This window comes from Cannabis sativa, chromosome 3 (genome assembly GCF_029168945.1).
Source record: "Cannabis sativa cultivar Pink pepper isolate KNU-18-1 chromosome 3, ASM2916894v1, whole genome shotgun sequence".
NCBI classification, from domain to species: Eukaryota; Viridiplantae; Streptophyta; class Magnoliopsida; order Rosales; family Cannabaceae; genus Cannabis; species Cannabis sativa.
Window position 1 is genome coordinate 36679008 of NC_083603.1, and position 7573 is coordinate 36686580.

General features: G+C 33.7%; 1 long non-coding RNA gene across 2 annotated transcripts; it reads left to right on the forward strand.

The window, feature by feature from the left end:
- The first annotated feature begins 4918 nt into the window (after positions 1–4918).
- LOC115714481 (uncharacterized) lies at positions 4919–6704 on the forward strand. Of its 2 annotated transcripts, none has more exons than XR_009686854.1 (3): positions 4919–5701; positions 5977–6047; positions 6169–6704. It is a non-coding gene; the product is annotated as an uncharacterized LOC115714481 (long non-coding RNA). The 2 variants fall into 2 exon arrangements; XR_009686853.1 differs by having other exon boundaries at positions 4921–5701; positions 6016–6047.
- Positions 6705–7573: the final 869 nt, after the last annotated feature.

Here is a 7573-nt window from a genome sequence, read left to right on the forward strand (position 1 = left end):
GGAGAATATATCTCAGATGGAGAGATTCATCCCAGTGTGTCACTTCTGTAACAGGAGGGGTCATATTCGACCCAGATGCTATAAGCTGCAGAACTACTTTAAAGCTATGATCAATCGACCTATGAGTTTTCAAAAACCCAATAAAACTCAAAAGGAAGGATCTCAATGTGAGTGGAGATTGAGGGCTGATCGTGAATCGAATGTTGGGTTGGTAGCTCAAGTTTCACTGTCTGCATTTCTGGAAGGACAGTGGTACTTGGATAGTGGTTGCTCTCGACACATGACGGGCAACAAGAAATTGTTAGTCAATTACAAAGAAGCAAAGGAGGGAGTTGTCACTTTTGGTGATGGAAATAAGGGCCATATTATTGGAAAAGGAGACCTTGTGATGAGTAGAGCTGCACCTCTTACTGAAGTACTGTATGTGAAAGGACTCAAGGCAAATCTGATAAGCATCGGTCAACTTTGTGATGCAAATTACACTGTAAGTTTTTCTAAAATTCATTGTTTAGTTTCATTTGATGGGTGCTCAGTCTTAACAGGGAAGAGATCTAGTGATGGTAGCTATTTGTTGGACAATGTTGTCCTATGTAATAGTGCATCATTGGATAAATCAGATATTGAAGACTTTACTGATATTCCAAAAGTTTTAACCAAAAGAAATAAGAGTGTTAAATCATCACCTCGTCTTTCAAGAGCTCATTCACTATTATTAGTGCTATGGTATGGTCTTCTAAACCTTATACTGTTGAATCTTGGGTTTAAACAAAGAAATGATGATGTTTTTGTCCTAGTGTATGCTGGTTTTGATCATGTTGTACATCGTACTCCCTTGCTTCAAAAGAAATATGATACACACATGATATGTTGTCTAGTGTTCCTCATTGCTTGTTTATGTGTCTTCATGTGTGATAATGAAAGTTCCACAAACATTTCTCAAAATGCACGTTGACTCAAAATATATAGATAACGGATATCATTTTTTAGAATTGGTTGAGTAAAAATACATTGGATAATCACATATTATTCTTGATGCTCTCTTGGATTTTTGTTTAATAAAGCCTTGAATTCTCATATTAATGTGTGCAACTTGGGAAGTTTTTTTTTATGTGTTCTATCTGATTAATTCGTTGTGGTATATGATCATTATCTTTCTCTGTTTGTTCAGCTAAGCCTTGATTGCTATCATTTTTTTTCTATGAGGCACTTCATGTCCCATCTAAAGGTTCTCCAGTTCTATCGAGGAAGCTCTAAATAGGTGAATTTTTCAGGATCTTTTGAACCTTTATTTTTCCCAGCTAAAAAGGCTACCTCTTTTAGATGCAATGGGAAGAGCTTTCTTTAGTCCATTTACTAATAAGTAGTATGCTCCTTCTATATTAGTATTTCTGATTAAAAGAGGACGGCTACATCTCTGAGGGAGAGTGAAAGTCGTAGCTGGTTGCAAAAGAAAGAGTCGAAGTGTCTAAAGATAAAAAAAAAAAAAGGGCAGCTTAATAAAAATTTTGAGAGAGTGAGGCAATGTTCTCACTTGAGCTCACATGCACACACTGAAGAAAAATCTTGGTTCAAAATCCTGTAAAAAATTCCTTGTTTATGGTCTTTCTCAAGTGTGTGTGAATATGTGGAGTGGTAGAAGTTGTCTCATCTTTTTATTAAGTATGGCTCATTGTGAAGTTGAATGAATTTGTTCTTTGCTCAAATGATCATTGCTCACTTGTTAATTGATTAGGCCACTCATTGTGTTTCCTCTTTACAAGTTGAACATGTTAATTCTTGAGATATATCATTTGGCATGTTTTTGATTAAAATATAAATAAATCTCATTTGTAGCATCATTCGTAATATTGTGGTGATCTGATTGTTTTGCTTAATCAATCTCTCATTTTTTTTATATCTAATATCCATATGTTTTAGGTCATGTTATGAGATGGTTTGTCTTTCTTATTTAATGTTGTAATAGATACTTTGGAATTTCTTTGCAATGAGGAGTCTATGTTGTAGTTTCTGTCGCCATTCAGGGGGAGTTCGTTGATAAACTTCTTATTTTCTTAGGGGGACAATTTGACATGGATTATGCTCAATGAAGGGGGAGAAATACTTATCCTTTGTGTGTAAAGTGGTAGTGGTGCATTTATTGTTTGGTTGTTTAAAGTGTTTGCATTTCTGTTTGTTTAGACTCTGTTATATTTTGATGGTTGCTTTGTTTCGCACTGGTATTGTTGTCGTTGACCATAATTTGTCAAGGGGGAGATTGTTAGAACTATTATTTTCTGTAGTGACAAATTATGTCCAGTAGCATTCCAGTTGCGCCTGGGACTCGTAGTGTTTTCTCTGGGGTTCGTACTGTTAGTGTTAGTCCACGTCAGCAAAGATATTTTAGGTTTTAATTGTTCAGATGGTAACAGCTATCGATTTCGAGTTTCTTGGTTTAGCTAGGTATAAATACGATTTCTGGGTATTTTGTTGACTAACTTTTGATCGGAGATTTGGGATTACGTTTCTTTCGTCTTGTTTCTTCTGTATGTTCCATGGCAGGTCAGATCTTGGAGCGTGAGGATGTTCATCAATGGCGAAATGATCTGAATCTGGAATCGCTGAGTTCAAACTGAAGGGAGTTTAGTGTCATCTTCATCATCAGATCTGAAGGGATTTCAGGTTAAAGACATGTTGAAGAAGAGGTCAGTTGCAGCACAAGGGATTGTGCATTAACAATCAGTGTTCTTGATTGTTGTTGGTAATTCATTACTAATTGTTGTTAAGGTTGTATTTGATTCCTTTAAAGAGAATTGGAAATTGTAATATGAACCTTTGAGAACTAGTGGATGAATTTACCCTGGTTCGGGGAACCCAAGCACTAGCCTCCTAGAATGAGTTTCTAGGGCAGGTGAAGCTTGTAAAATTTTGGTGTTGAATCTTTGATTTTGTTCTTTTTATATTCAAGCTTAAATCAAGATAAAATCAATCTAAATATGAAAAAGATAGGTTAGACAAGAACTTGGGCTTACAATAGAGATTATGATCCACCCCTAAAGGTTGTAAATCTCTAAGTGTGATAGATAGTCTGTGGAGTTGAATATAATCCAGAGTTCATTAGATATAAAAGATCGTTGAACTGCATATTATTCTTAACTTTTCTCCACCCCTATCAGATCAAAAGATCTTTTTATTAAACAAATTCTCAAATAATTGTTTTAGAACTAACAACTATTCATAAACATAGAAATAATTTCTAGTGTTTATGTAGTAAAAACTCTGTAAGGAGTTTAAATACCTTTAGAATTTGTATCAATAATAAAAACACATACACATACAAACATAATAAATATAACAATTTGTAATAGATAAGATAAAGTACTGAAGCTCAACTCATAAATTGTAATTTATTTAAAAAATTCTTTATTATAAACCAAAAATTTTTTGCAATATTATGAGAACCAAACAGGGAATAAAATCCCAAAACTTGAAATCCAAATTGTTTGAAAAACTAAACAATTAATTCAAAAAAAAAAGGGCTTCTTCTTTATCGTAGACGATCTCCATCCACCATCCAGCTTTCTAATCCAACTCGCTAAGACAGCATCCGAGTTTAAGAAGCTTGAGCTATAAGAAGAATAATAAACAAGGTTAGTAGTCCAGAATTAATAATCCAAAAGGATAATAATTCACTAAAACACATCAGTTTATAAAGAAAATACCTTGTTTCTTTGCAAGAAACTTAGGACATTGGGATTTCCAATGGCCTTTCTCATTGCACTAGAAACACTTTCCTTTTAGTGTATCACCAGAAGCTCCAGCCTTTTTGTTCTTAGCTGCTTTCGCAGCTTGAGCTCGCTTCTTTGCATTTTTCCACTTCTTCTTATTATTGGATTTGGAAGTAGAGGGAACATGTGCCTGAAGATTAGTCGTCTTATTACCATTTCCAGAATTCTGAGGTTTATTCCCTCTTTTCTTGGGACCTCTAATCAAATTTTCATATGTCTGAAGGTCATTGACTAAAGTATGAAAGTCTTGTTCCTTCTTATTCATGACATAATTTGATGTGTAGGGCAGAAAATCTGGAGTCAGACTATTCAAGATGAGACTCACTTGAGTAGTCTGATCCATTTCAGCACCATGATTCTGGGCTTCCTGGAAATAACTAGCCATCTGGAGAAGGTGATCACGCACATTCTGATGGGGTTCCATCCGTACGTTGATGAATTTCTTAGTCGCGTCAAAACGAGACTGGATAGATGCCATACCGAATAGCTCAGTTAACTACATCATGACTTCTGCAGCCGTGAAAGTGTTTGCAAACCTTGTTTTCAAGGTGTCAACCATGCTGGAAAGCATGAAGTAACGAGCTTTATTGTTAGCATTCTGCCAACGCTCGAACTTCTCTTTCACAGTTTTGGTCGTATTGTCACCTCGCTGCTCAGGGGACGGCTTAGTCAACACAAACGAGGCACTTTCACCTATGAGAGCAATGTTAATGTTCTCTCTACACTTTGGGAAGTTAGACCCATTTAGCTTATTTTCAGTTAACAGTAACAACATGGGATTCGACATTGCAATTCAGGATACTACAAGACAACACATAGATATCAATTATGGTTTAACACAAAATCTTATTCAGAAATTATTAGTATATAGCAAGTAGGAATGACTAGAGAAAATACAAAAAAAAAATTCAATCCTAAATAATTTCTAAGGTTTTCAACAAACTGATATCAGTGTCCCGTTTAGGCGAGAGTCAAAGCTATCATCTATTGAATAGAGTTGTCAGCTCATCTAAAATGACAAACATTCTAGCAACCTTTTATTCGATTGAAAAGAGAATCTGACGTTGTCCCGTTTAGGCGAGAGTCAAGGTCATTCCTATTTCATGAGCTTCTACCATTGTTTCACACGTTTGTAAGTCTTATACAGTCACTACTACAAAATTTACTATTCACGTCGGTCAACGCGACTATTCATTGCGTTGACCGACGTGAATAGTATCATATTACATATATTCGTCTTTTATGAAATGACACAAATAATAAATGGTTTGCGTCGGTTGTATATGCTCACTAATTCCGCAACCGACGGAAAAAGAAAAAAAAAATAAAACAAAACATATTTAGCGACGTTTTACAAACATCGCGAGTTCTTTGTGTGTCGTTTTTAAATCGATGGTAAAGAATTTGCTACTGTGAGAAAAGGTCGCAAACTCTCTTACGATTCACTTACCCCCAAATTTCTTATAAACCAAATCATTTCTTACGAACCCTAGGCGAATTTCCTCTACTGCTCAACTTCGAAGTCTTGAACTCCCTCCTCTGCTCACGCGATTTTGCTCTGCCATGCCTCAGATTTTTGCTCCTCCAGTGCTGTAAGTTCCCTCTGCTCGTGCTATCGCGGTCTCGATCTCTTCGACCTCCGTAAGTATCTCAAATGCAATTATACCTTCCTTCGAGGCAGCCATCAATCAATCCTTTTATGTTCATCCCCAATTTATTTCTCAGTATTATCCTTTATATTTCTCAAAACACCTAATACGATTAGCCATATGTTCCTCTGCATCTTTCTTAATTAAACCTTTTCTTCAAATTATTTTATGTATATAAATAATTTATTTTCTAAAATCAAGATCTTATTTAACATCCATTGTTAGAAACTCTCTTCAACTAAATCTCTCATTGCAACCACATGAAGATTTTTAGGGTTTCACTTTCAGGTATGGTTTACTCAATCTTTATTCTCGCACACGTTCTTTGAAGTCTCTTTGTTAGCATAGAGCTTTGATAAGGATTGAATTATTTTTTAAGAGATATTTAGTGCTTTTCTCGTTAATCGCCCAATTATTTTTTATGTATAATCATGTTTACTATTCTTTTTTTATATTGTTAATTGTGACTTTAACAATTTCACTTTATTTAAATTTAATTATATAATGAAAAAAATTGATAAAAACTGTGCGTATATATAAATAAATTATGTTTGTTTTTTTAGTTGAAGCCTTAATATTCTCTATTTTGATTGTTCTTCCAGAGTTGTCATCTGCTACATCTGTTCTTTCTATGGTAGTAAACTTTTTTTTTTTAATCTATTTGTTTTTTGGAATTATATTTTTTATTTGGCGTGTTAGTTATAAATCTAAAATAAAAATTAGTCGTATGTGATTTTTTTTATTGATGATTTTAGGATTTGAAGGACCTATCAAAAGTTTGGAGAGAGGTTAGGACAGAGTACTATGGATTGACTTTACATTAAGCTATTTCTTCATGTATGAAAAGGTATAATGTCTTTTAAATAAATATATATTATGATTAGATTCTGGACTTTATATAAATGATTAACTTGATATTTTCAATTGTGGTTGAAGGGAAGAAAACTAGTTTCATACATAAGACAAATTATCTCATCTTCATGATTAGTGCATTTCAGGAACCATTGATTATTGAATGTTTCTTTTCTAATTATTTTGGTTATAATTTGAAAGTGTACTCTTTTTCATTTAATCTTGATACTTCTATTATAAGAGGTGTGGATTATTTTTTAGGTGGAGCCATTTATTAATTCTAAACTTACTCATAGTGTAAATTAGTTTCTAATATTAATAAAAACAGTGACAAGCAACTTTATGACTTGCTTATCACTGCTCGTTTTTCTTAGTTTGCAGTGAAGAATCATGCTCATCAAGTGTATGTTTTTTTTCGTTATCCAATTATTTGTGTGTATTCTCACCTGTAAATGATGTTTTAGTGATCTAATATACAGTCACTGAAACAAGAGCTCATCCATTTACTTCTATTTAACTAAGCTCAAAGGGAATCATCACTTTACTTCTATACACCAGTAGAAGCTATAGATTTCTATATTTATGTTCATCACTCCCACTTAGTTATGCTATCATGTTCCCAAAATATACGTATTATCCTTACCTAAAAGGTAGGCTTAACTAATAAATCAAAGAACATGAATAGCACTCCTGAGATTGAGCCTAAGCATATCAGGATTTAGATTCTCTTAATCTAAGATCAACTTCTGACATTGACTTGGAAAGATACAACGGTAAGTTTACAATATCTTTGACCAAGTTCAATATCGGTCCAGTCCAATGTATACTCCATACATTCGAAACTAGTATACTTTGCCAATGTTCTGGAAAGAACATAACACTTACTCCAAGTGTAAGTATACTTCATCGCTGATTATCACATCAGTGTAAATCCAAAACACTGATGAACAGGGACCAAATCTTTTGAATCATATAATCACAATCACATTCCACTGTATCGACAATATTGTAATTGTGAATAACTATATGTTCTGGATTTAACTGATTTTGTGCATATATCAAGTATATATATTAAACCATAAACATGTAACATACATGTAATCATAATTCACTTCAAAATTCTAAATTGATAACTAATCAGATTGTAATGGGTTTTATTTAGGGCACAAAACCCAACATACTGTTCTCAAAAGTACATCTGAATTAACAGAAGACATATCTCTCATGTTTTAAAAAATGGAATTGAGATAATACAGTGTAGACTTTTCTTCAGCAATATAACTTTCTTGGATTTTCGAATTCACAAAG